Below are 24,701 nucleotides of genomic sequence, written 5' to 3'. Positions count from 1 at the left end.
TTGGACACGACTGAGGGACTGAAATGAACTGTATACATATATATGTCTGTTACCGTTGGAGATACACACTTACACACATATACGCATATATATGCCTGTTACCATTGGAAATACATACACACACACACATATACATAATATGCCTGTTACCGTTGGAGATATGTGTACACACACACATATACATATACATGTATGGATGTGAGAGTTGGACCAAAAAGAAAGCTGAGCACTGGAGAATCGATGCTTTTGAACTGTGGTGCTGGAGAAGACTCTTGAGAGTCCCTTGGACGGCAAGGAGATCCAACCAGTCCATCCGAAAGGAAATCGGTCCTGAATGTTCGTTGGAAGGACTGAGGCTGAAGCTGAAACTCCAATACTTTGGCCACCTGATGCGAAGAACTGACTCATTGGAAAAGACCTTGATGCTGGGAAAGATTGAGGGCAAGAGGAGAAGGGGACGACAGACGATGAGATGGCTGGATGGCATCTCTGACTTGATGGACGTGAGTTTGAGCAAGCTCTGGGAGCTGGTGATGGGCAGGGAACCCTGTTGTGCTGCAGTCCATGGGGTGGCAGAGACAGACAGGACTGAGTGACTGAACTGATACATATATATGCCTGTTATCATTGGAGATATATATACACATACACACACACATATGGTACAGGTAACATATACATATATGTCTGTTACCATTGGAGATACACCCCCCATACACACACACACATATGTTTATATAAAACTGAGGGCTTCCTAGGTGATGCTAGTGGTAAAGAACCTGCCTGCCAATGCAGGAGACGTTAAGATGTGAGTTCGATCCTTGGGTCAGGAAGATCCCCTGGAGGAGGAAAGGGCAACCCACTCCAATATTCTTGGGTGGGAAATACCATGGACAGAGGGGTCTGGTGGGCTACAGTCCACGGGGTCGCAAAGAGTCAAACACGACTGAAGTGACTGAGCACACACATGTGTAACTGATTCACTTTGCTGTACACCTGAAACTAACACAATGTAAATCAACTATACTCTGAAAAGAAAAATTTTAAAAAAAACATATACTCACTAGTACATATAGCACAAGAGAACTGCAGTCAATATTCTGTAATAACCTAAATGGGAAAAGAATGTGAAAAAGAATAGATACAAGTATGTGTATAACTGATTCACTATGCTGTACACGTGAAACTAACACAACACTGTAAGTCAACTAGATGCTGGTAAAAGTTTTAAAAATATCTGTACTCACTACCGCATGAAAGTGAAAGTGTTAGTCACTCAGTCGTGTCGGACTCTTTGCGACCCCGTGGACTGTAGCCCACCAGGCTCCTCTGTCCATGGGATCCTCCAGGCAAGAACACTGGAGTGGGTTGCCATTTCCTCCTCCAGGGGATCCTCCCAATTCAGGGATCGAACCTGAGTCGCAGGTTCTTTACCACTGGCGCCACCTGGGAAGCCCAAGAATACTGGATTGGGTAACCTATCCCTTCTCCAGGGAAACTTCCTGACCCAGGAATCGAACCACAGTCTCTTGCATTGCAGCCAGATTCTTTACCCGCTGAGCTACCAGCGAAGCCCTATTGAAAAGGAGCTTCCCAGGTGGCTCAGTGGGTAAAGAATCTGGCTGCAATGCAGAAGCTGGAGGAGATGTGTTTTCTGTTTCCCACCAGCCCAGGGGATGCTCCACATACGTGGAATCAGGGGCCACCCCCAGGAACCAGGGGTTGCCTCACTCTGTTGTCATTGGAAAGCCTGCCTCCCTAAGTCTTGGAGGGAGTCCCTCTGTTCTCCTGGGTGAGCTTTCTGGGGCTGTCTGTGCTGAAATGTTTTCATTCAGAGCTGACGGGAGTAAGGAGCAGTCAGCATGCGCACTATCAGAGGTGGCGCTCGGGCAACACCATATCAAATCCTCCATACAAGAGCATCGTGCTGTTCAACCCAGGGATGCTGTGGATTCGAGCAGCAAAACCCAAACCAACGGGACCCATGTGGAATGAAGAATTATATACATATGCACCCAAGAATAACTCAGAGCTGCAAACGCAGGGCATGTCACCCCAGAGCCAAGCCGTGTCTGCTCTGGGGGCGTCACGTCTCGGCTTTCTATTTTTTTGGAGTATAGTTGATTTACAACATCGTGTTAGTCTCTCCTGTACAATAACATGAATCAGCTGTGTGTGTGTGTGTGTGTGTGTGTGTGTGTGTGTGTGTGTGTGAGATAGTCGCTCAGTCGTGTCTGACTCTCTGCAACCCCGTGGACTGTGGCCCGCCAGGCTCCTCTGTCCATGGGATTCTCCAGGCAAGGATACTGGAGTGGGTTGCCATGCCCTCCTCCAGGGGATCTTCCCGACTCAGGGATTGAACCCTACATTGCGGGCACATTCTTTACCATCTGAGCCACCGCGGAGTAAGTACGCTTACATCTCCTCTCTCTTGAGCCTCCCTCCCACCCCCATCCGGCCCTCTGGGTCATCACCGAGCCCCCGAGCTGGGCTCCCCGTCTATACCCTCGGTTCCCGCCGGCTGGCTGTTTCACACCTGGTGGTGTGTATACTTCAGAGCGACTCTCTGACTTCCTCCCACCCTCTCCTTCTCCCACTGCGTCCACCAGCCTGTTCCCTTCGTCCGCCTCTTTGCCAAACCTCCATGCTCCATCCCTCAGCATCCTGGCTGAAGCACGCCACGGGAGGGACCCATAAAAGGATGAGGGGGAAAAAAAAATAAGCAAGCTGGTTCACCACCACAAATACATAAAACAATTAGCGATGAGCTACCGATATGTCTACACAGACTGTATTTCTGATGAACGTATAAATAATTTAACGGGTGTCTCTTTAGTCTTGGGAGCGTCTGCCATTATTTACCGGCCTTGTGTTGACGGCCTCTCCCTGGTCCGTTAGAGGGACTGGTGGGTTTTAATGCTCTTAAGGGCTCCACCAGCAGCGCCATTAACAAGCTGATTAGCATAATCCGTTGTGATACATCAACGCATGAAAGTTCCTCTGTGGGACTGGATGGAATGGGGCCACGGGGAGGGGGTGATGGCTTTGAAGATTTTATGATTCAATAACTATCCATTTGATAAGCAATTAAAAAGATATTTGGAGACGCGGAGAGTGGAGACAATGGCAGGCATGGGGACGTATCAGGACAGAGAAGAGCTGCTAGGAGATTCGTCTGCTCGCCCTCACTAAGTTTCCTTCCATCTCTCTGCCGGATGACAGCCTCTCTGCCCCAGGAAGATGGGCTGGTTACCTAGAAGCTGTAGGATTAACGTAGCGCTTCCCACGTGGAGCTGGGGCAGGGGCAAGGGGTGGGGGTCCCCCAGGGTAGAGAGGTGATGGGCCTGCCTCTCTCCCATCTGAGCACCCCCGACCTTAGAGCAACCCTTCTTGTCTGATGACTCCAGCTTGCTTCCTTTTATTTAAAAAAAAAATTTTAATTTTGGATTGGGGTATAGCCAGGAGATGGTGAGGGACAGGGAGGCCTGGTGTGCTGCTGTCCATGGGGTCGCAAAGAGTCAGACATTGCTGAATAACAACAACATAGCCAATTAACAGTGTTGTGAGAGCTTCAGGTGGACAGCAAAGGGGCTCAGCCATACACGTACATGTATCCATTCTCCCCCAAACTCCCCTCCCATCCAGGCGGCCACGTGACATTGAGCAGAGTTCCCTGTGCTGTCCAGCAGGTCCTTGCTGGTTCTCCATGTTAAATACAGCAGTGTGTCCATGTCCATCCCAGACTCCCTAAGCATCCCTTCCCCCATCCTACCCCCTGGGAACCATAAGGTTATTACAGAGTATTGAGCAGAGTTCCCTGTGCTGGACAGCAGGTCCCTGTTGGTTCTCTGTGTTAAATATTCACCTTTGTTCTTTTTCTGGGATGTCATGGCAGTTATCTGGATCTGGATATGGGTATGGGCTAATGGAGATCACAGGTTTTAAAGAAGGTAGCTGTGGTGGTTTAGTCGCTAAGTCATCTCCAGTTCTGGTGACCACATGGACTGTGACCCCCCAGGCTCCTCCACCCATGGGATTCTCCAGGCAAGAATACTGTTGCTATGCCCTTCTCCAGGGGATCTTCCTGACCCAGGAATCGAACCCGGGCCTCCTGCATTACAGGCAGATTCTTTACCAACTGAGGTATGATGGAAGTCCAAAGAATGTGATCAAACATATGGGAAAAAAAGAAGTGAAAGTGTTAGTCGCTCAGTCGTGTCCAACTCTTTGCGACCCCATTGACTGTAGCCTGCCAGGCTCCTCTATCCATGGAATTTTCCAGGCAAGACTAATGGAGTGGGTTGTCATTTCCTTCTCCAGAGAATCTTCTTGACCCCGGGATCAAACCCCGTTCTCATGAATAGATAAAACATAAAAGCATCTACCTTCATCATCTTCAATTTTGTGACTTAAAATACATGAACAATGATATGCCACCACCACTACCATCTAATTCCAAAGGTTTTTTTTTCTCATCTCAAATAGAACCCCTGTCCCCAGGAAGCAGTCACTCCCCAACGCCTCCTCCGGCCCCTAGTAACCTCGAAGCTACTTCCTGTCTCCATGGGCTTGCCTGTTCTGGAAGTTCCCCGTCAGTGGAATCACACACTGTGTGTCCTTCTGTAACGGTTTCTCTCTCACTGAGCATCGTGTGTTCAAGGTGCATGAATGTTGTAGCCTGTGTCAGAACCTCACTCCTTTTCATGGCTGTGTAATATTCCACTGTGTGGATGGACTTCATGATGTTTATCAACCCATCCATCCACCCTCCCATCCATCTAACCCTCCATCCATCCACCCATCCACCCATCTGTCATCCATCCACCCATTCATCCAACCATCCATTGTGGACACTTGGGTTGCTTCCGTGTTTGGGAGCCCTAATACAATGTTGACGAACAGTGAAAATGCTTCTGCCCTTTTGCAACGACTGTGACTTTCCAAGGAGAAGGGATCAATGTGGTGTACACTTGGGTTGTTTACACCTTTAGGACTTTTGTGAATAATGTGTGTTCAAGTATCTGCTCAAACCCCAGCTTTCAACTCTTCGGGTGTCTGGGTAGGAGCCGTATTGCCATGTCATGATGTCAGTCTTTAAGCTTGACCCTTCAAAACCCTGCCTGGGGCACCTCTCCCTCTGTAGTCACTACCAGGAATGTGGAGAGGGTAGGACACTCCTGAGTAGTATCCCCACAGGTGTGCCAAGGACAGCCCCTGTGGAGAGTCATGCAGGTAACGGGAGGAGAACGGCGTCAACACTGGGACTGAAAAAACTGTGCCACCCTCCAGGACTCCGCCGGACTCCAGTTTTGTCCGTCTGTTTGTCCACGTGTTTCTCGGGCTGAGCCTTTGCATATATCAGTCCACAGGGCATGGTTGGTGGGGAGAGCAGGAAATAGGCTGAGTGCATCTGGGGTCATGCCAAGACACAACAGTGAGGGCTCCAAGGAGGGCGCTGCATCATCCAGTCCTAAGAAGGTCCACCTAAGAGGTCCACTCAACTTAAGGTTAGCATGGTAGCTGCAGCTCAGGTGTGCCTGGTACAGAGTCTTTGTGTGTGTGTGCATTCGAGGTACAGGGTTTGTACAAAAACCAAGGTCCTGATGGCTTCCCATGGGTTTTGTTGTTGGTTTTCAGTCACTCAGTTGAGTCTGACTCTTTGCAACCCCATGAACTGTAGCACGCCAGGCTTCCTTGTCATTCACACTATCTCATGTCCATCAAGTCGATGATGCCATCCAACCATCTCATCCTCTGTCACCTCCTTCTCCTCCCGCCTTCAATTCTTCCCAGCATCAGGGTCTTTTCCAATGAGTTGGCTCTTCCCATCAGATGGCCAAAGGATTGGAGCTTCAGCATCAGTCCTTCCAGTGAACATTCAGGGTTGCCTGTCCACTGAACCCGGATTTCAGGAATTCTCAGCTGAGCTATACAGGAGGGGTCAAGGTGGCCTTGGATGGCCTGGGATAGATCCCTGTCCTCCCCATGGTCACTCAGTAACCCGGGTGGGAGACCCAGTCGCTTCATGACTTGGTTCTTCTTCTGTTTGTGGAAGGAGGACCTCACCTGGAGGCTGGTTCTGAGGATCCGGCAGGTGGCATAGTGCTTGTATGTGTGTTTGTGGCTGTTGGGGTGCAGTCCCTCTGGCTCTGTAGGTGCGCAGGGGACCTTTTTGGTCTCTCCCCAGGCAAGTCACTGGTGGCTGAGATGGTAAAGGATGTGCCTGCACTGCAGGAGACTCGGGTTCGATCCCTGGGTCAGGAAGATCCCCTGGAGGAGGAAGTGGCAACCTACTCCAGTATTCCTGCCTCAAGAATCCCATGGACAGAGGAGCGTCGTGGGCTACAGTCCATGGGGTCGCAGAGAGTCAGACACAACTGAATGACTAACACTTACCTTACCTAGGCAAACCGAGAGCAGAGACTAGTAGATTCTGCCAGAGGAAGGACAGATGAAGCCGGATTCCCATCAGGAGAGGAGCAGGGTGGGGGACCTCTGAGTCAAAGTCACTGTCCCCCTCCCCATGAGGATGCGAGATGCCATTGGTCTAGTCCCCGCACCCACAGGGCTGACTCCCAGGGCACAAACGCTAAACCTGGAGACTGTGTGCTGTGTGGCCCACAGCTAGAGGTGACCTTGAGTAAGTGAGTAAAACTGTAGCCCGCCAGGCTTCTCTGTCCATGGGGATTCTCCAGGTAAGAATACTGGAGTGGGTTGCCATTCCCTTCTCCAGGGGATCTTCCCAACCCAGGGATTGAACCCGGGTCTCCTGTATTGCAGGCAGGTTCTTGACTAGCTGAGCCACCAGGGAAGCCCAAGCAGTGACCTTAGCAGGGGGCATCTAGGTTCCCCAAGGCTCTAGTGGGATGGGGAGATCCCTGAAGAGGGTCCATTCTGCCCTGGATGGGAGCTGGCTGGCAGGGAGTCCCCAGGCTGGACCCCCAGAGCATCTTTGTTTGCTGCGGGGAAGTGGGGGGGCAGTTGGCTGAGCTGCTGAATTAACATAGAAGGTCATTAGTGAGCCCCTTGGGGGCCTGAGGAAGTGGATGAGATGCGTCAGTTTCTCCAGGGCGAGAAAGTCTGCTGATTCCTCCATTCGTCTCCCCCATACCCCCAAACAGGGGAGTAGTAGTGGGGGGGGGTCCCAGATGAGATCATTGGAGCTGATGGAGAGGCCCCCGGAGGAAGGGGACAGGCATTTAAATGCCAGAAGCCCTGGCATGACCGGAGACGGAGGTGGACTGGAGCACTGCTGGCTTTGGGGCAACAGGTAGCCGACCCCCCAAGCCCGCCCCCACCCCCCCACCCCGTACTTGGCGACTGGTGCTCCCAGCACCCGTGTCCCCAGACGATAACCATTTTCACGTTCCTCTGAGTCTCTGACACCGTGGGCTGAGCTTTCGCTGTAGCGAGAATTTGTGTGCGTGTGTGTGTGTGTGTGTGTGTGTGTGTGTGTGTGTCTCATTTACATTTCAATCTCGGCCTCATGAATGTAATACCGAGAGCTGCAAATTAATAACGGGAGCGCGAGGAGGTTGCCCCACCGCCGCGGAGGAGGGAGGAGACCCTGGCGGGGAGGGGGGGAGTCCGCCCCCCCCCCCCGCCCCCACCAACTCCCAGGCGCCGCTCCCGCCGGGTTCACCGTCTCTGCATTGTGTTTCCGAGGGCGCCTCATTTACGGGCCGCGGTGAATGACATTACAGAGACCGGCAGATCTGTAGTGACACAAATTTATTTCTGTCCCCGGCTCCCGCGGTATATTCTCATACAATCGGGGGGCTATTTGTCTGGGGACAATTTAGTTTCCATGAAAAATTTAAATGGTTTCTGTGGCGAGAAAATTTAATTTGTTTCTCATTTGCTACAGCAGGTATGAAAGGAGAAAGGATCGGGTGTCTGATGGGGCTGAAATTGTCACTGTCCCCGCGCTCGGCTTCCTTGCCCTCCCAAGGCCGGGGGGGAGGTGGAGGGATGGGTGGGTGGCGGTCTGGGTCTTCGAGACGACATGCCTCCCCTGCACCCTCCGCCCCCCGCCCCAACTTGGAGAACCGGTAACCTTAAACCAACTTACAGAAAACCTTTGGGGAAACTGCCAATCACCTGGAAAACAACGTTTGCATCGATCCGCTGTCTGCGTGATTTATGGCTTCATTTTACGGTAATTGAGAATTAGTAGGAAGATTAACAAGACTCAACACCACAGCAGGGTATGCACCGCTAGGCGCAGCAATTTGTCAAGCCTTTCTTACCCCCCCACCTCCAACCCCGCCACTTCGCGCGGGGTCCCCAACTAATTGAATTTGGGGATGACGCCGAAATTAATTGGACGCGGGCAGCTTTTCCGAATGGGAACCCGGGGGGCGGGCAAGGGGCCCTGCTCTTGTGTCCCTGGACGTCCCCAGTCCAGAGGTGGGGGTCTCTCTACTCAAGGGCTGGCCGGCCCGCTAGGCATGGGTCCCGCTAGGGTCCCACGCAGCCAACCCCTCCAAGAAGGATGGTATCTGGGGAATCCGATTTGGGCCCCCCCAGGGAGGCCGCTGGTCGGCCCATATGAACGAGGGGCGTCTCATTTTCTCTGACCATATCAGGATGAAGTTTTGAAAATGGACTTCTTTGCAGCCGTTGTAGCAGAAGCTGCAATCGGATTGGGGAATGGACTCTGGGGAGTTGTGGGCAGGGTCAGGGGCTACGGAGGAGGGGACACGGAAGAACACAGATCTCCTAGCATGAGTGGGAGTGACGTGGCTGCAGCCAGCGGTCTGCAGGGGGCAGGGGAGGGGAGGCGGAGAAGCCCCGAGGCCCCCAAGGGCTTCCTTCAGCTCTGAAAGCTTCTCTCCAGCCTCTGAGATTTGCATATTTAAGGGTCTCTTTACATTTGAACAGAGACGTACGTCCCCTGGGGCCCAGATCTGGCTTCTCCTTCCAGGGGCTGTTTTTTCCTTGGGCTCCAAAATCACTGCAAACGGTGACTACAGCCATCAAATTAAAAGACTGTTTGCTCCTTGGCAGAAAAGCTATGACAAACCTAGACAGCATATTAGGAAGCAGAGACATCACTTTGCCGACAAAAGGTCCGTCTAGTCAAAAGTGTGGTTTTTCCAGTAGTCATGTACAGATCTGAGAGTTGGACCATAAAGAAGGCTGAAGTGAAGTGAAAGTTGCTCAGTCGTGTCCAACTCTTTGCGACCCCATGGACTATACAGTCCATGGAATTCTCCGGGCTAGAATACTGGAGTGGGTAGCCGTTCCCCTCTCCAGGGAAGAAATGAAAGTTGAATGCTAAAGAGTTGATGCTTTTGAACTGTGGTGTTCAGGAAGACTCTTGAAAGTCCCTTGGACTGCAAGGAGATTCAACCAGTCCCTCCTAAAGGAAATCAGTCCTGAATATTCATTGAAAGGACTGATGCTGAAGCTGAAACTCCAATACTTTGGCCACCTGATGGGAAGAGCTGACTCCTTGGAAAAGACCCCGATGCTGGGAAAGATTGAAGGCAGGAGGAGAAGGGGATGACAGAGGATGAGATGGTTGGATGGCATCACCAACTCAATAGACATGAATTTGAATAAACTCCGGGAGTTGGTGTTGGACAGGGAGGCCTGGCGTGCTGCAGTCCATGGGGTCGCAAAGACTCCGACACGACTGAGTGACTGGACAACAACATATTGGTGCTGGATGGTGAGGAAGGACCTCAAGGGCAACTGACCATGAAGGTAGGGAGCTGTCCACAGCAAACTGAGGCAGGAGTCAGGTGCCCCCCGCCAAGGGTAAAGCGATTGGAGATTCATTCCCTATTGACCAAAACTCCAAGGTGAGAACAGCAGGGCAGTTGAGGGTGGTTCTGGGCCCTGCACAGACCACATGTTCCTTGTTCCTGCAGTCGGCACACTTCCTGTGCTAATGTGGGCAGGAAACTTCCTTGGAGAGTCACGTCCAGGGATGTTTCCTCCCCATAGGACTCTTCCCTGGAGCCTCTGAAGGGAGAAGCAGCCCTGGGACACCTTGACCTCAGACGTCCGGTCCCCAGGACTGGGGAGGGCGGACGTCTCTTGTGTTAAGCCACTTGGCGTGGGACACTTTGTCATGGAGGCACCAGGAAGCTCACGTGGTTTGGGTCCAGGCTGTGTGGGTGCTACATCGCCGTCGTGTCGGACTGTTTGTGACCCCATGGACCATAGCCCGCCAGGCTCCTCTGTCCATGGGATTCTGCACGCAGGAATATGGGGTGAATAATCATATCCTTCTGCAATCCACGTGTACTCTAGTCTTTCTTTCTCCTAATAAATATTTGACTTGCTTCACCATTTTCTGTCTTTGTGGACATTCTTTTCTGCAAAGCAGGGGAACCAGGTCCCTTGTCGCTAGGATATGGTGTGTTCACTGCCGCCACCCAGCCTCAGTCTCTGGTTGGGGACCCAAGCTCCACTCCAAGCCATTGCCACCCCAGATCAAACCTGCCCTTGTATCTGACACCAGGTACAGCAACTGCAGTCCCCAAGACCACCCTCGTGTGTGCATGCTAAGTCGCTTCAGTTGTGTCCAACTCTTTGCGACCCCATGGACTGTAGCCCACCAGGCTCCTCTATCCATGGGGATTCTCAAGGCAAGAATACTGGAGTGGGTTGCCATGCCCTGCCCCAGGGGAATCTTCCTGACTCAGGGATCGAACCTGTGTCTCCTGTAGCTCCTGCGTTGCAGGCAGATTCTTTAGCTCTGAGCCACCGTGGAAACCTTTATTTATTTACTACAATGGAGTGCAAATTGCATTAGAAGCAAGTATTAAAAGGTTTGGAAATTCACTCCAAGAACCTGCAGAATTTGCTAGGAGCCCCTGGACTCATGGTTATGGTACCACAGGATGAAAAGCATTGCAAGTGTTCCTCGCTCGGGCGTGGCTGACTCTTTGCAGTCCCGTGGACTGTAGCCCACCAGGCTCCTCTGTCCATGGGATTCTCCAGGCAATAATACTGGAGTGGGCTGCCATGCCTTCCTCCAGGGGATCTTCCCCACCCAGGGATCGAACCCGGGTCTCCCACATGGCAGGCGAATTCTTTACCCTCCTGAGCCACCCAGGAAGCCCCCACCTTGCTTTGGGTGAGGTTGAACGCTCCAACCAGGGGACTTCCTTGGTCATCCGGTGGTTGAGAGCCTACCTGCCAATGCAGGGGACACGGGGTCCGTCTCTGATCTGTGAAGATCCCACATGCACAGGGGCTGCTAAGCCCAGTGCCCCTCCACTACTGGGTCCGCGAGCCTCAACTGCGGCAACCTGCTCGGCCTACAGCCCATGTGCGGTGAGGAGAGAAGCCAGCGCACTGGAGGGGAAGGCCCGGCTCGCTGCGGCAACGGCAAGGCCGCGCGATGCAAGGACGACCCGGTGCGGTGGGAAACCAACTGATGAAAACTCTGCACCCAGGTCTCCCGCGGCTCTGCCCCCAGCAGACTGTCCACGGGGGGAGTCTGGAGTCTTCTGCAAAGACAGCCAAGGCCCTCCTGCTTGTCCGTCCTCTGAGAGGAGACAGCTCTCACGGCCCTCGTGTCCCTCCTGAGGGTCCGGTGTGGACCCGCGCTCGGGGCCCCCGGCCTGACTGCCAGGCGGGATGCGCCGTGATCGCCTGCATCCAGGTGGGCGCTGTATCCAGTGTTGATCTCTCTCGTCACCAGAAAAAAAACCTGTTCCTCCGACGGGTAATGTGATTTGCAAAATCCGATCAGCCGTGTGCGTGAGGCACGCACGAGTCTCTCATCGCATTTGAGGGGGCCGCGGCCGTCGCTAACGCGATCCGGGAGGGACGCTTAACAGGACGAGGCAGTCGCTAACACGATCCTCCGGAGGGGCTGGGGCCAGTCAGGGGCGTCCCCAGCCTGTCCTGTGTGGTCCTGGCACGCAGCGGGTAAGCACAGCTTTCCAAGGCAGAGAGGGGACGTCGTGGACCCAGGACTCTGCTTCCGGGGTGGACTGGGCTGGACTCTGTCCCTCCTAAAAACGACAGGTAGCAGGGATAGCTGATCCTGATGGCTGGGAACAGGAACTTACTTATTTGGAAATGGGGTCTTTGCACAGGGGCTTCCCTGATGGCTCAGTAAAGAATCCACCTGCAATGCAGGAGACCTGGGTTCAATCCCCGGGTTGGGAAGATCCCCTGGAGAAGGGCAATGGGAACCCACTCCAGTATTATTGCCTGGAGAATCCCCACGGACAGAGGAGCCTGGTGGGCTACAGTCCACAGAGTGGCAAAGAGTTGGACATGACTGAAGCAGTTAACACTTTCACTTCTCTCTTTGCAGAAGTGATGGAGTGAAAGGTCTGAGAAGAAGTCCTCATGGATGCGAGTGGCCTTAAACCCAAGGACCGGGTCTTTATAAGACAGAAGAGGAGAGACACGGACACAGCGGAGAAGCCACATGCAGAGTCAGACACGGGAGGGAGGCGGCCACCGGCCCAGGGATGGACGCCTGGAGCCCCCAGAAGCTGGAAGAGGCGGGAAGGACCTTCCCCTGGAGACTCTGCAGGGAGCTCAGCCCTGGGACACGCTGACCTCAGATGTCCGGTGTCCAGCACCGGGATAGGGGGTCAGGGGGCAATGGATGTCTGTTGTTTAACCCTCTGGTTTGGAGTCATCTCTTGTGGCTACTGCCACAGACTTATCCACCACGATGGCGTGGACAAAGGCCAGGTGCAGTTGGATCTGGGAGTCTGGGGGTGAAACCATGGCCTGGCTGGACGACTCCTTGGGGCCATGACACGCCCTGCCCGTGGACAGTGCGCCTGCACTGATCAGAAAACCAGGAGAACCCGTCACCACCTGGATATATGAAGTCTGCAGTAAGGCTTTTCCACGGGTCGCCCCCGAATGTCCTTTGCTGAAAACAAGCAAATCCACACAGCTCCTCTGGGTCTTTGCTGGTCTTTGCTCTCCCGGTCCTACCGTGTGACAATCGGTTTCACTTCTCAATAGACCCGTTTGCTCTCGCGTCTGGGGGTCTGGGCGCCAACCCTGCATGGAGACCTAGTTCTGTAAGGCAAATATTCTCCTTTGCCGCTGGGGGAGGGGGGAAAAAAAGCCCGAGTTGCTTTACTTGCATTAAATAAAAAAGTGCTTATTCACATCAATGTCGGGGGAGGTGGGAAGCGGGGGCACCTGTTATGATCACACCTACCTCTCTGAGCTCCGGGTAAGCTGAGAAACATCTCGGAAGATTCACAATAAATCCAGCCTTGAGGAGGATGGATTCCTCCAAAATGAAATTGGGTACTCAGCTGCTTTCCATTATGGGTTTTCAAAAAAAAAAAAAAACGGTGTTTCCTTTCGTTATTTATGGGCTCTTGCAATGTAATGGTTGTAATGATTAATACCGAATTTCTGAATTTATTCTAAAAAGGCACTTCATAAATATTGAACAGCGCCATTATCCGGAGGTACCACCATTTATTTTATTAAAATGGAAATTCAGAAATCATTCATAAAAGGGTATTGTGTGTGGCGAGGTGGACCCAGAGAGTCGGGAGGGAAATTTTTTTTCTAAACCCTACCGTCATCACCGCCTGCCCCCTCCCCAGACACGTGAGTGAGGTCGGCTGAGTCTGACCCAACCGGCCGTGTGGTTCCTGGTTCTGGGGGGCGATGCGTCTAAACTCTTGCCGTGTGGAGCAGATGGTCATGCCATCGGAAAGTGGGTGGGCCCGGTGGTATCTGGAACGACACCTGTTTTGGCTTTAGTTTGGCGCTGGGGAGGAAGAGCCCGCGGGATTCATGACAGACAGTCCCGACCAGACCTGGTTTGCAGGCGTTCTGCCGCTTGAGAACGTCCCCAGAAGCAGGGGACAGCAAGTTCAACAGTGCTCCGCTGGGGGCCAGGGTGGCTCTTACCTCCAAGTACCGAGGAGAAGCATCCCAGAAGGCGTGAACCCGCGTGGGAGTGTGTGCGCGCGTGCACAGCTGTGTCCTACTGCTTGTGACCCCACGGACTGCAGCCCACCAGGCTCCTCTGTCCATGGGATTCTCCAGGCAAGACTCCTGGAGTGGGTTGCATGCCCTCCTCCGGGGGATCTTCCCCACCCAGGGATCCAGCCCAGGTCTCCTGCATTGGCAGGCAGGTTCTTTATCACTGAGCCACCAGGGGAGCCCATTCTTTAGATGCGTGAGGGCAAAGGTGACTTTGTGTTTGAAAAATTTCCTGGGGTAAGGTAGGAGACTTGGGTGTTGACACAGACTTGAGGGTTTTTTGAGTCGAAAAGTCAATAAATACTGGGTACGGGCTGGCGACGGGATGAGTTATTAGAATACTGTTGAGATTATCTGGAGAGACCCTCTTGGATGTGGAAGACGAGATTATCACGGGGGTGGAGCAGCCCCCGGATACGAGGCTCTCGTAAACTCTCCTCAGGCACATGAACTAAGCTGGCCCGGTGCTTTTGCTTCATGAACGGTCGTGGTTCTCAATATCTTCCTCAAGTATTCTACATTTTTTTTCTTTTTGAGGACTCAAACCTCTGTCCTTGTAGCCAGGATTTTGTGTTAACTGAAGGAAAAGAATGTTTATTCACATGTATATTGCTCCCAGTGCATTGAAAAACCAATTTATTGATGTGAAATTCACATAACACTAAAGTAACCGATTTAAAATGCAAAATTCAGGGGGGCATTTAACACGTTCACTGTGCCGTTCACTCGCCCCTTCTCCCTGGTTCCAGACATTCTCTTCCTCCCGAGAGGAAGGCAAGAGTGACTCATTAAGAGTCACTCCCCCTCCTCCTCCTCCACCCCTAGCCACCATGAACCCACTTCCTGTCTCTGTGGATTTGCCTGTTCAGGACGCTTCCTGTAAAATGGAGTCACACACTGTGTGACCTTCTGTGTCTGCTTCTCTCTGCGAGCATCGTGTGTTCAGGGTCCATCCACGTTGTACCTGTGTCAGGGGGCTTCACTCCTTTTCATGGCCGTGTAATATTCCATCGCACAGAATTTTGCTCATCCACCCAGCCCTTTATGGACATCTGAGCTGTTTTCTCCTTTTGGTTCTTGTGCGTAGTGCTGCTATGGTCATGGGGGAACACCTTTTTGTTGAGTCTCTGCTTTCAATATTTTGAGGCGTCTGCATAGTCACGGAGGGGCTTCCTAGGTGGCACTAGTGGTAAAGAACCCTCCTGCCAGGGCAGGTAGATGTAAGTAACGTGAGTTCGATCCCTGGGTCAGGAGGCATGGCAACCCGCTCCAGTATTCTTGCCCGGAGAATCCCCGTGGACAGAGGAGGCTGGTGGGCTACAGTCCATGGGGTCGCCAAGAGTCAGACACGACTGGGGGACTAGGCTACAACAATGAACAAGCGGAAATTCTACAGGTCACCTTTTTGAGGAAACTACAGCCAGACTGTTACATCTCCAAGGGGAATGAAAGAGGCATGCCTCCGTGAGCCTATTTTATCTTTTTCCTCCCGAGCTGTCCGCCGACAGGCGGTGCCCCCGACCAGGGGCAGGAACACGTGACCGCGTGACTGAATGACCAGAGAGGGTGGAGAGTGAGCAGCGTGAGGCACAGAAAGGAATCTCCGGCGTGTCTGTCTCCCCTCGATGAACTCGGGAGGTGAGTTGTGCCCCCTCACCTCCTTCTCACAGCCACTTGGCCAGCAAGAGACACAACCTCCCGGAGGCAGTCCTCGGGACGGGAACAGAGTCAAAATTTTCTGTCACGTCATAAAACTCAAAAGCGTGTTTTCTTTCATGCATTTTTATTTCTTCCCCTGCGCCGACGTTGAGCCGTCTCTCCCAGGCTCCTGGCGTTTCACTTAATTGCCCCAAATAAGAGGGTTTCCTGAGCAGACGGTTTCCTTTTTGAGACCGGGGTCGACGGTCGGGGCACACGAGCCTTCGCTCTGAACTGGGAAAGCCCCCGGCCCCCGGGTCCCCTTGCCGGAAACCCTCAACTTGGTGATGCTGGGCACCGAGCGTCATCTTCTGACACCTTGAGCGCTGCGGTCGGACGTGGCGGGACTACGCGCGAGGCTCAGGAGGACACCTTAGTTTATTTCTCGTATTCCTGGAATTCTACCGACGGCTTTCCTGAAGTGAGCTGGGTGGGGGTGGGTGGGGGGCTGTGATGTCTGGAGGGGAAACCAGGGGTCTGCATGGTCTCACTTTCGCGTGAAGAGTTGCCAGTACCTGAGAGATGGCGGAGGAAGACTGGATGTCCGACTTAAGAGCTGGGTCGTGCACTCTCTGCCCGTGTCCGGCGGCAGAGTTTCGTGACCCGTTGCCGAGGAAGAAAGTGGAAAGACCCCATGGGCTCTTTGTTCCCACGCCTGCCGGTGGAGCCGGTGGTCCTCGCGTGCGCGCTAAGTCGCTTCAGTCCTGTCTCACTTTTTGCAACCCCAGGCCTGCCGCACGCCAGGCTTCCCTGTCCTCCACCGTCTCCCGGAGTTTGCTCCAACTCGTGTCTGTTGAGTCCGCGAGTCGTTCAACTGAGAAACAAAAGGGAAGTTTCCCCAAAGGAGAGAAGAAGAAATGTCCTATGGAAGACGGAGGAGGACCAGAAAAAAAAAGATGGAAGAAAAAGGTGGAGGAAGAGGAGAAGCCAGAGAAGCAGCGGGAGAAGGGCGGAGGGAGCAGGAGGAGACAGGACCTTTGGTCTCTACGTCTGCCTAGAACCCGGACTTCCTGGACCTCCAGCCACGTGGGTCCCGGGTGAAGGGTGGCCTCCCGTTTTCTCGCAAAGATACGTCTGAACCCTGGAGCCTCAGGATGGAACCTTGGGTTTCTGCAGACGTGATGGAGTGAAGGGTCTGAGATGAGGTTCCTCCTGGATGGGGTGGCCCTAAACCCCATGACAGGACACAGAAGAGGAGAGACACGGACACAGAGGAGAAGCCACGTGGAGACGGAGGGGAGATGGGAGGGAGGCGGCCACCAGCCCAGGGACGATACCCGGAGCCCCCAGAAGCCGGAAGAGGTGGGGAGGAGCCTCCCCTGGAGCCTCTGCAGGGAGCTCAGCCCTGGGACACCGTGGCCTCGGACATCTGGTCTCCAGCACTGGGGGAGGACGGATTTGGATGTGTTGGGTTCCCAGTGTGTGGTCATCGGATAAGGCCGCCCCGGGGAACTCCTACAGCAGGTATTTATAAATCCAGGACCGCGTCACATGGGTCCATCAAGGCTGTCCATCCCCCGGCACCTGTGGTCTGTGTCACTCATCACGATGTGAGACATTTCCTGTGCCGGGTGAGGAACCCTTCTCAGCATCCACACGGGGCTGGATGTGTGGTCAAGCTCCCGTCCCTCTGGAACGAGGTGGGAACCATCACCACCTGATGTCTTCTCACCGTCTCCCCGACGACTGGGAAGCCGGGAGGAAGTGATGGGTCCATGGGCGCCATCACAGCTGGAATCCATCATGAGGGAGAGATGATACAGGTTGTCTCACGACCCCCCTTCCCACGTTTTGAAATCACCTCCCTCTTCGCCGTCACCTGGGAATGCAAGCCCATGTAAATCGCCCAGCCGTGCGTGGGTCATCTCAGGCTTCAGAGTCCATTTTAACCGGCTGCGTTGTCCTCACTCCATCCCACCGTGGGCTTCCCTGGGGGCTCAGATGGTAAAGAACCTGCCTGCAGTGTGGGAAACCCGGGCTCAATCCCTGGGTCTGAAGATCCCCTGGAGAAGGGCATGGCAACCCACTCCAGTGTTCTTGCCTGGAGAATCCCACGGACAGAGGAGCCTGGAGGGCTACAGTCCTTGGGGTCACAAAGAGTCGGACGCGACTGAGTGACTGACACTTTCACTTTATCCGACGGGGAGCGCCAAGGAAACTTCTTGAGCAGATGCTGTTTACGAGCGTGTCTCCTTCCTGAGGTTGCTAAGGACATTCTCCAGCTTCAGACCAAGGAGTACAGGCTTCAAAGAGGGAAAGGAGGAAAATGGTTTCTTTTTGTGGTCGGCCGGCTGTATCGGAATTCGAGACAAGTGGAAGCAAATCAAGCCATCCGTCCTCCTCTTTCTGAATAAGTCTTACTGTGGAGTGAGGGCAGTTAGGATTCTCGAGATAAAGAGAATACCGCGGACAGTACACGGGATGAACACCGCGTTCCGGAGCCCCAAACAAAGAAAACCTTTTACAAACCCCCTGTGTCTAATTTCGTTTTAGAAAATTAGATACTCGGAATTTTGCATAAGATAACTGTATTACCGGTATGCAATTTGGTCTGGGTTGCTGGCTTTACTGCATGCAGTTGCTTAATAAAAAGTGTCAGTTAAAATGAAAATACAGCTTGGGTAATTAAATTTAATTGGATCTTGTCACTTTAAATCGTCTTCGTTTTGGAGGGTTTCCACGGAATTGCAGCTTCTGGTTTGCTAATTTCTTTATTGCAAGCTGCTGCTGAATGTGACCCGTCTCTAATAAACTGAGACCTTGCTTTTTCGGGGGCTCTGAACCGTGAAGGCAACAGCAACAAAGGGACGGGAGGGCTGGCTCACGGGGGATAGGGTTACCTGTGGCTTAGTGACTTTTACCACCAGCTGGGAGACTGTAGTCGTTACAAGGGGAGTGCAAGTCTCAGGGCTGCAGAAAGACGCTGGGTTTGTGTAACAGGCGTGAACACCATGGCACAGACAACGTAATATCCAGGGATGTTCTCTGTATGCGCTGTAGCCACCACGGAGCTGAGCTATCTGCTCAGAGCAACATACATTCGAACACATCAGCTTCCCTCTATATATGATTTCTGTGTTATATTGGTCTCCCTGGATTAATCAAGAGAATCCCCCATCTCAACATTGTTAATCACATCTGCAAAACATCCTTTGTCCACATATGTATGAATTCTGAGGATTCTGATATCTTTAAGGGCCATTATTCAGCTGGCCACAGATAGTATAGACATTCCAGCAAGTATGAGTAAACTGGTGTGTGAAGTACACAGGGGCCTGCAAACTAAAGCCATCATCCACCAGCCTGATGAGCCCTGGCTGCTGCCTGGCATAGTGGCTGCATTGCCTGCTGGTCTTGCAAAGCTGGCTTTTGGCTCCAGAGGGATTCTATGTTCTTGTTACAACTGCCCAGGCTCAGTGTCCAAAACCTAGAAAGATTCCCCTGTGAGGGAAGGATTGAGGCTTATGCTGTGGCTCTGGGAATCATGACAATTAAAAGGGTTTGCAAGATCCCTCAGTGCTAGCTGGCCAAATCAAATGTGCGTTCTCTGAACTAAATTCTCCATCAGCTCACGGGTCTCTTTTCCCCACCAGAGGTTGTCAGGTCTTTTACAGATGACTCTGGTTTCATACCCATGAAGGCCTGAGCTCCTGGATGCTTCCTGACCTGCTGAGCTCTCTTTAAAGGCATGCGGTGGATGCTGTCCAGCCTCAGATTTCACTTCCGTAAGATGTGAATCATCTACTTTTCCAGCTTTTCCTGTGAGAAGGGGACTTTCTTGTACATGTCTCCTCTGTCCCTTGTTGTTGACCTTGCATAGATTCCTGAAGCGGGAGTTCCCATAGTTCTACCTCTGCCCTGGTCTTTGGTGGAGCCAAGGTCTACAAATGATGGACCTTGGTGGCCCTGACTGAGAAGCTATGTCCTGGCTGGAGGACGCTGGGCTGGTGGTGGGCAGAAGGGGCTGTTATCTTAGCCTTAGGAAGACGTTTTTCTAGTTATCATGTACGGATGTGAGAGCTGGACCCAAAAGAAGGCTGAGTGCTAAAGAACTGATGCTTTTGAACTGTGGTGCTGGAAAAGACTCTCGAGAGTCCCTTGGACTGCAAGGAGATCAAACTAGTAAATCCTACAGGAAGTCAACCCTGACTATCCATTGGAAGGACTGAGGCTGAAGCTGAATCTCTAAAACTTTGGCCACCTGATATGACGAGCTGATTCATAGGAAAAGACCCTGATGCTGGAAAAGATTGAAGGCAGGAGGAGAAGGGGATGACAGAGGATGAGATGGTTGGATGGCATCACCGACTCGATGGACGTGAGGTTGAGCAAACTCGGAGCTGGTGACGGACAGGGAGGCCTGGCGTGCTGCAGTCCGTGGGGTCGCAAAGAGTCAGACGTGACTGAGCGACATCATGACATCATATTTAGTGGCAATGACCCTCCTCCCCCACAGTTTGCCTTTGAGATTCTGACTTTGCAGCCCTGTCGCCCTTTCCCTGCTCATTCACACCCACGTAGGGGGCTGTTTCTGACAGCCTGACACAGCCCAGCTCACGTAAGCCCTGGTAATTTATAAAGGCTCTCGGGTTTAATCTTGCATCTTTCCTCCTGTGTCCTAAACGATCAATCATTTTAATGACATGCAGAAAGAACAACAAGCAAATCTGAGATGACACTCTATCACCTATTTTAATGCAATTTTCTAAATCAAACCCCTCACTGATGCTGATAGAAAAACAAACGTATGCCTCGTAAGCAAATAAATACACTTAGGGCTTCCCAGGTGGCTCAGTGGTAAAGAGTCCACCTGCCAATGCAAGAGACACGGGTTCGATCCCTGGGTCAGGAAGATCCCCTGGAGGAGGAAATGGCAACCCACTCCAGTATTCTTGCTTGGAGAATCCCATGGACAGAGGAGCCTGGTGGGCTACAGTCCATGGGGTCACAAAGAGTCAGACAGGACCGAAGTGACCAGGCAGGCAAACAGCCAGGAGATGGACACTCATGGTGACTTGTTTGCTAAAGTGTAGGTGTCTACACGTGCAAAGACAACGTAAGGATGAATAAGATGAACTTCGTGTTTGTGAAGGGCACCTGGCAGCCACCTTTAAGAGAAAATACTGTGATGTGGATGAAAACCTTTACGGGTGCTGCTCCCCACACCGACGACAGCCCAGCCCACATCCGGAAACCAAAGGCACATTGCCAAGACAGAGAAGGAAAGATTTGTGACACAGCTCAATATTTCTGATGATCAGATTCACCAACTCAAAGGCCATACAGGAGCCCTCATTTTAAAGATTTAGATTTGCAAAATGACACGTTCATGGAGACCATATGGTCAGGGGTGGGGGGGGGTTGAGGATTTAAATAACCTTGCAAAATGCATGACTCAGATGCTATGGCTATATGTGGGAGGAAATGACCAAGAAGAGAAATGTGGGGAAAATCCACTTTGGATTAACCTCAAATAAAACAAATTGGACTGGGGCTTTCCTGGTGGTCTAGTGGGCTTCCCAGGTGGCTCAGATGGTAAAGAACCCGCCTATCAATGTAGGAGACATGAGACTCAGTTTCGATTCCTGGGTTGGGAAGATCCCCTGGAGGAGGAGATGGCAACCCACTCCAGTATTCTGGCCTGGAGAGTCCCATGGACAGAGGAGCCTGGTGGGCTGCAGTCCATGGGGTCGTAAGGAGGTGGACACGACTGAAGTGACCTAGCATGCACGCACGGTGGTCTAGTGGCCAAGACTCCACGCTTCCACTTCAGGGGACAGGCGTTCGATCTCTGACTGGGGAAGTAAGATCCTGCAAGCCACGTGGCCAGAAACAAACAAAATGGACTTCATTCTAACTGTTCCCTTTCTTAGTAAATCTCATGAGATAAACACCCTGAATTCTGACAAGCTGGGAGGGGGCCAGGGCAGACATCCGTGTGCATGTGTGAAGCCTGTAAGATATCAGCTCAGATGTCTGCTTCTCGCTAGATCTGTTTTCAAGCAAGTACAGGGATGAAAACCCAACCCACAGCGCTGGTCTGCAGAGCCGCTCGATAAAGGAGACTTTGATGAAAAGATGAAAGCATGTGCAAATTGTTATATTTGGTAGGTGAAATGCTTTCTCTCAGGGTAGCTGAGATATTCTCATGCATCCTGTGAATTATTGATTTGTTTAGGAGACGGGGTTTCCCTGGAGACTCAGACACTAAAGCAACTGTCTGCAATGGCAAGAGACCCGGGTTTGATCCCTGGGTCGGGAAGATCCCCTGGGGCAGAAATGGCAACCCACTCTAGTATTCTCTCCTGGAGAATCCCCATGGACAGAGGAACCTGGCGGGCTACAGTCCATGGGGTTGCAAAGAATCAGACACAACTGAGAGACCAACACTTCACTTCATGCACCCAGTGGAATATCACACAGCCATGAAAAGGAGTGAAGCTCTGACACAGGCTGCAACGTGGGTGGACCCTGGACGCACGGTGCATAGTGAGAAAGGCAGACACCGAAGGACACACGGTGTGTGATTCTGTTATCGGAAACGTCCTGAGCAGGCCAATCCACAGACAGAAAGTGGATTCACGGTGGCTGGGGGCTGGGGGACGCGGGAGGGGAATGACAGCTCAAGGGGAGGGGAATCTCTGAGAATGTTCCGGAACCAGGCAGAGGGGGTGTTTTCACAGTTCTGTGAATACACTCAATGTCACTGCTGGTCAAGTTTCTGTTTACGTGTAATGAAATGAAATGAAAAAGGTTAATCTGAAAAAGCCTGCAAGACGGGAATTCTGAAAATCGCACACAGGGAAGCAGGCGTTGGTGGGAGGAGCTGGCATTGAAACCCACCCCACATTCCAGGTCTCTGAGGTCAGCTTGCTCTGACGAACGTTCCTTTGGCCCTGTGGCCGGAGGCGTCGTCCCACCTGGAGGCCAGCGTGTGGTCACTGTCTGCGTCCCGAGCCCCTCATCCTTCACTCCGCACAGTGCACGGGACCAGTCCCACAGCACCAAACACCTCCCACCCTTGGGTGTGGGGCCATTTCCACGCACGGCCCTGGGGGCGTCTGGGGGTCCGCAACTGGGAGTTTCTCGAACCAGAGGCTCTTCTTGAAAGAGAGAGATGTTGTCGTCCTAAGACATAGAACGGCCCGGAATGTCTTTGAAAGGCGTCATATTTCATCCGTTATCTCTGCTGAATTATTCACGAGGAGGTCTCCAGGTTTAGCTGGCTGTGGTTACCTGTGTGGGTGGCGGGGTTTTCAGAGACCGCCTCCCATCAGGTCTGTAGGGTCAAGACAAATGGTCCCCTAGGCTGGGGACACGGGGGTGTATGTCTTCTTAGGACGGTCCTGCATTGCCCTCCATTTATGGGGCTTCTGATTTCCACACTAGGAACACCCCCCACCCCGCACCCCGCACCCAAAGACTGAGATCTCAAGCAGCTTTCAGGAAAGAAGCCACCAAACAGGCACTGGAGCTGGTCCCTTACAATATCTTACAAGACTTTTAACTGAACCTTTGCATGCATGCATGCTAAGTTGCTTCAGTCATGTCCGACTCTTTGCAGCCCCATGGACTGTGCCCACCAGCCTCCTCTGTCCATGGGATTCTGTAGGCAAGAACACTGGAGTGGGTTGCAGTTTTCTCCTCCAGGGGATCTTCGCTGCCCAGGGATCAAAGCTGCACCTCTTCTGTCTCCTGCTTTGGCAGGCGGGTTCTTATGACTAGTGCCACTACCTCAGTTCAGTTCAGTTCATTTGCTCAGTCGTGTCTGACTCTTTGCGACCCCATGGACCGCAGCACGCCAGGCCTCCCTGTCCATCACCAACTCCTGGAGTTTACTCAGACTCATGCCCATAGAGTCGGTGATGCCATCCAACCATCTCATCCTCTGTCGCCCCCTTCTCCTCCCGCCTTCAGTCTTTCCCAGCATCAGGATCTTTTCTAATGAGTCAGCTGTTCGCATCAAGGGGCCAAAGGTTTGGAGTTTCAGCATCCGTCCTTCCCATGAATATTCAGGACTGATTCCTTTAGGATGGATGGGCTGGATCATTTTGCAGCCCAAGGGACTCTCAAGAGTCTTCTGCAACCCCACTGTTGGAAAGCATCACTTCTTTGGCACTCAGCCTTCTTTATGGCCCAGCTCTCGCATCCGAACGTGGCCACTGTTTCTCCTCACTTTATGATGGGCTTGGCGGCCATGGGAGCGAGGGCAGGGTGTGACACTATTAGTTTAAACCAGGATCAAACATGCCCCCGTCTTGTAAACACAGAGGTGGGGAGGGGGTGAGATTGTCCCTTCCTGATTTCAACCCATAAATCATTCCCGTGCAGGTTCCACACACCCCACAACATATATTGTCTGTCGCCCAGCCGCTGGCTCCTGCTGGCACCCAAGTGCATATGTGCAATACAATGCGTGCATTCCGGCTGTGGTGGCGGCCCCGCGCGCTCTGTTTGAATATGAAGCGGGAGCCCCCCAGCTAACCACCCCGCCCCCGCCTGCTCTGATCTGAACACCAGGCTGATCTGGATGCCGAAACCGCGGCTGTTCAACCCCATTCCCACTCAATCCGTTAGGCCGGCTCTCCGTCGGGCTCCTCGTCACCCTGACTCCTAATTTGACAATGACAAAGAACTCCGAGGCGATTTTAAATTTCATAATTTTAATCTGTCAAGCCTGACATTTAATTACTGCCCTCTCTAACCCGTAGCCAACGTGCGTGGGCCGGCTGCCACTGGCGTTCCCTTGGAAGAAAAGAAAAAAAAAAAGATTTTTTTTTTTTTATTTCCGCCCCCGCGGAAGAGTGGATTAATAAAATCGGGCATAAGTGCCAGGTGTAAGACAATGTGGTCAGGAGGCTCTATTAGCCCCAAATGTAGACAGATGAGGTTAATCATATTTTGAAGTGCGGCTTTTTATTGTATTAGGAGTGATGAAGGCTCTGCTCGGCCCGCATGTGAGGGGTTTGCTGCAAACGTGAAATAGGAGGCATGAGCAGCGGCCTTCACAGGGCGGATGAACTGTGCTCGCCACGGACACCCTAGTCCCGGCCACCTGA

Source organism: Giraffa tippelskirchi, chromosome X (assembly GCF_054371585.1).
Source record: "Giraffa tippelskirchi isolate mGirTip1 chromosome X, T2T-mGirTip1v1.2.pri, whole genome shotgun sequence".
Classification (NCBI taxonomy): domain Eukaryota; kingdom Metazoa; phylum Chordata; class Mammalia; order Artiodactyla; family Giraffidae; genus Giraffa; species Giraffa tippelskirchi.
This window is presented reverse-complemented; position numbering follows the sequence as displayed.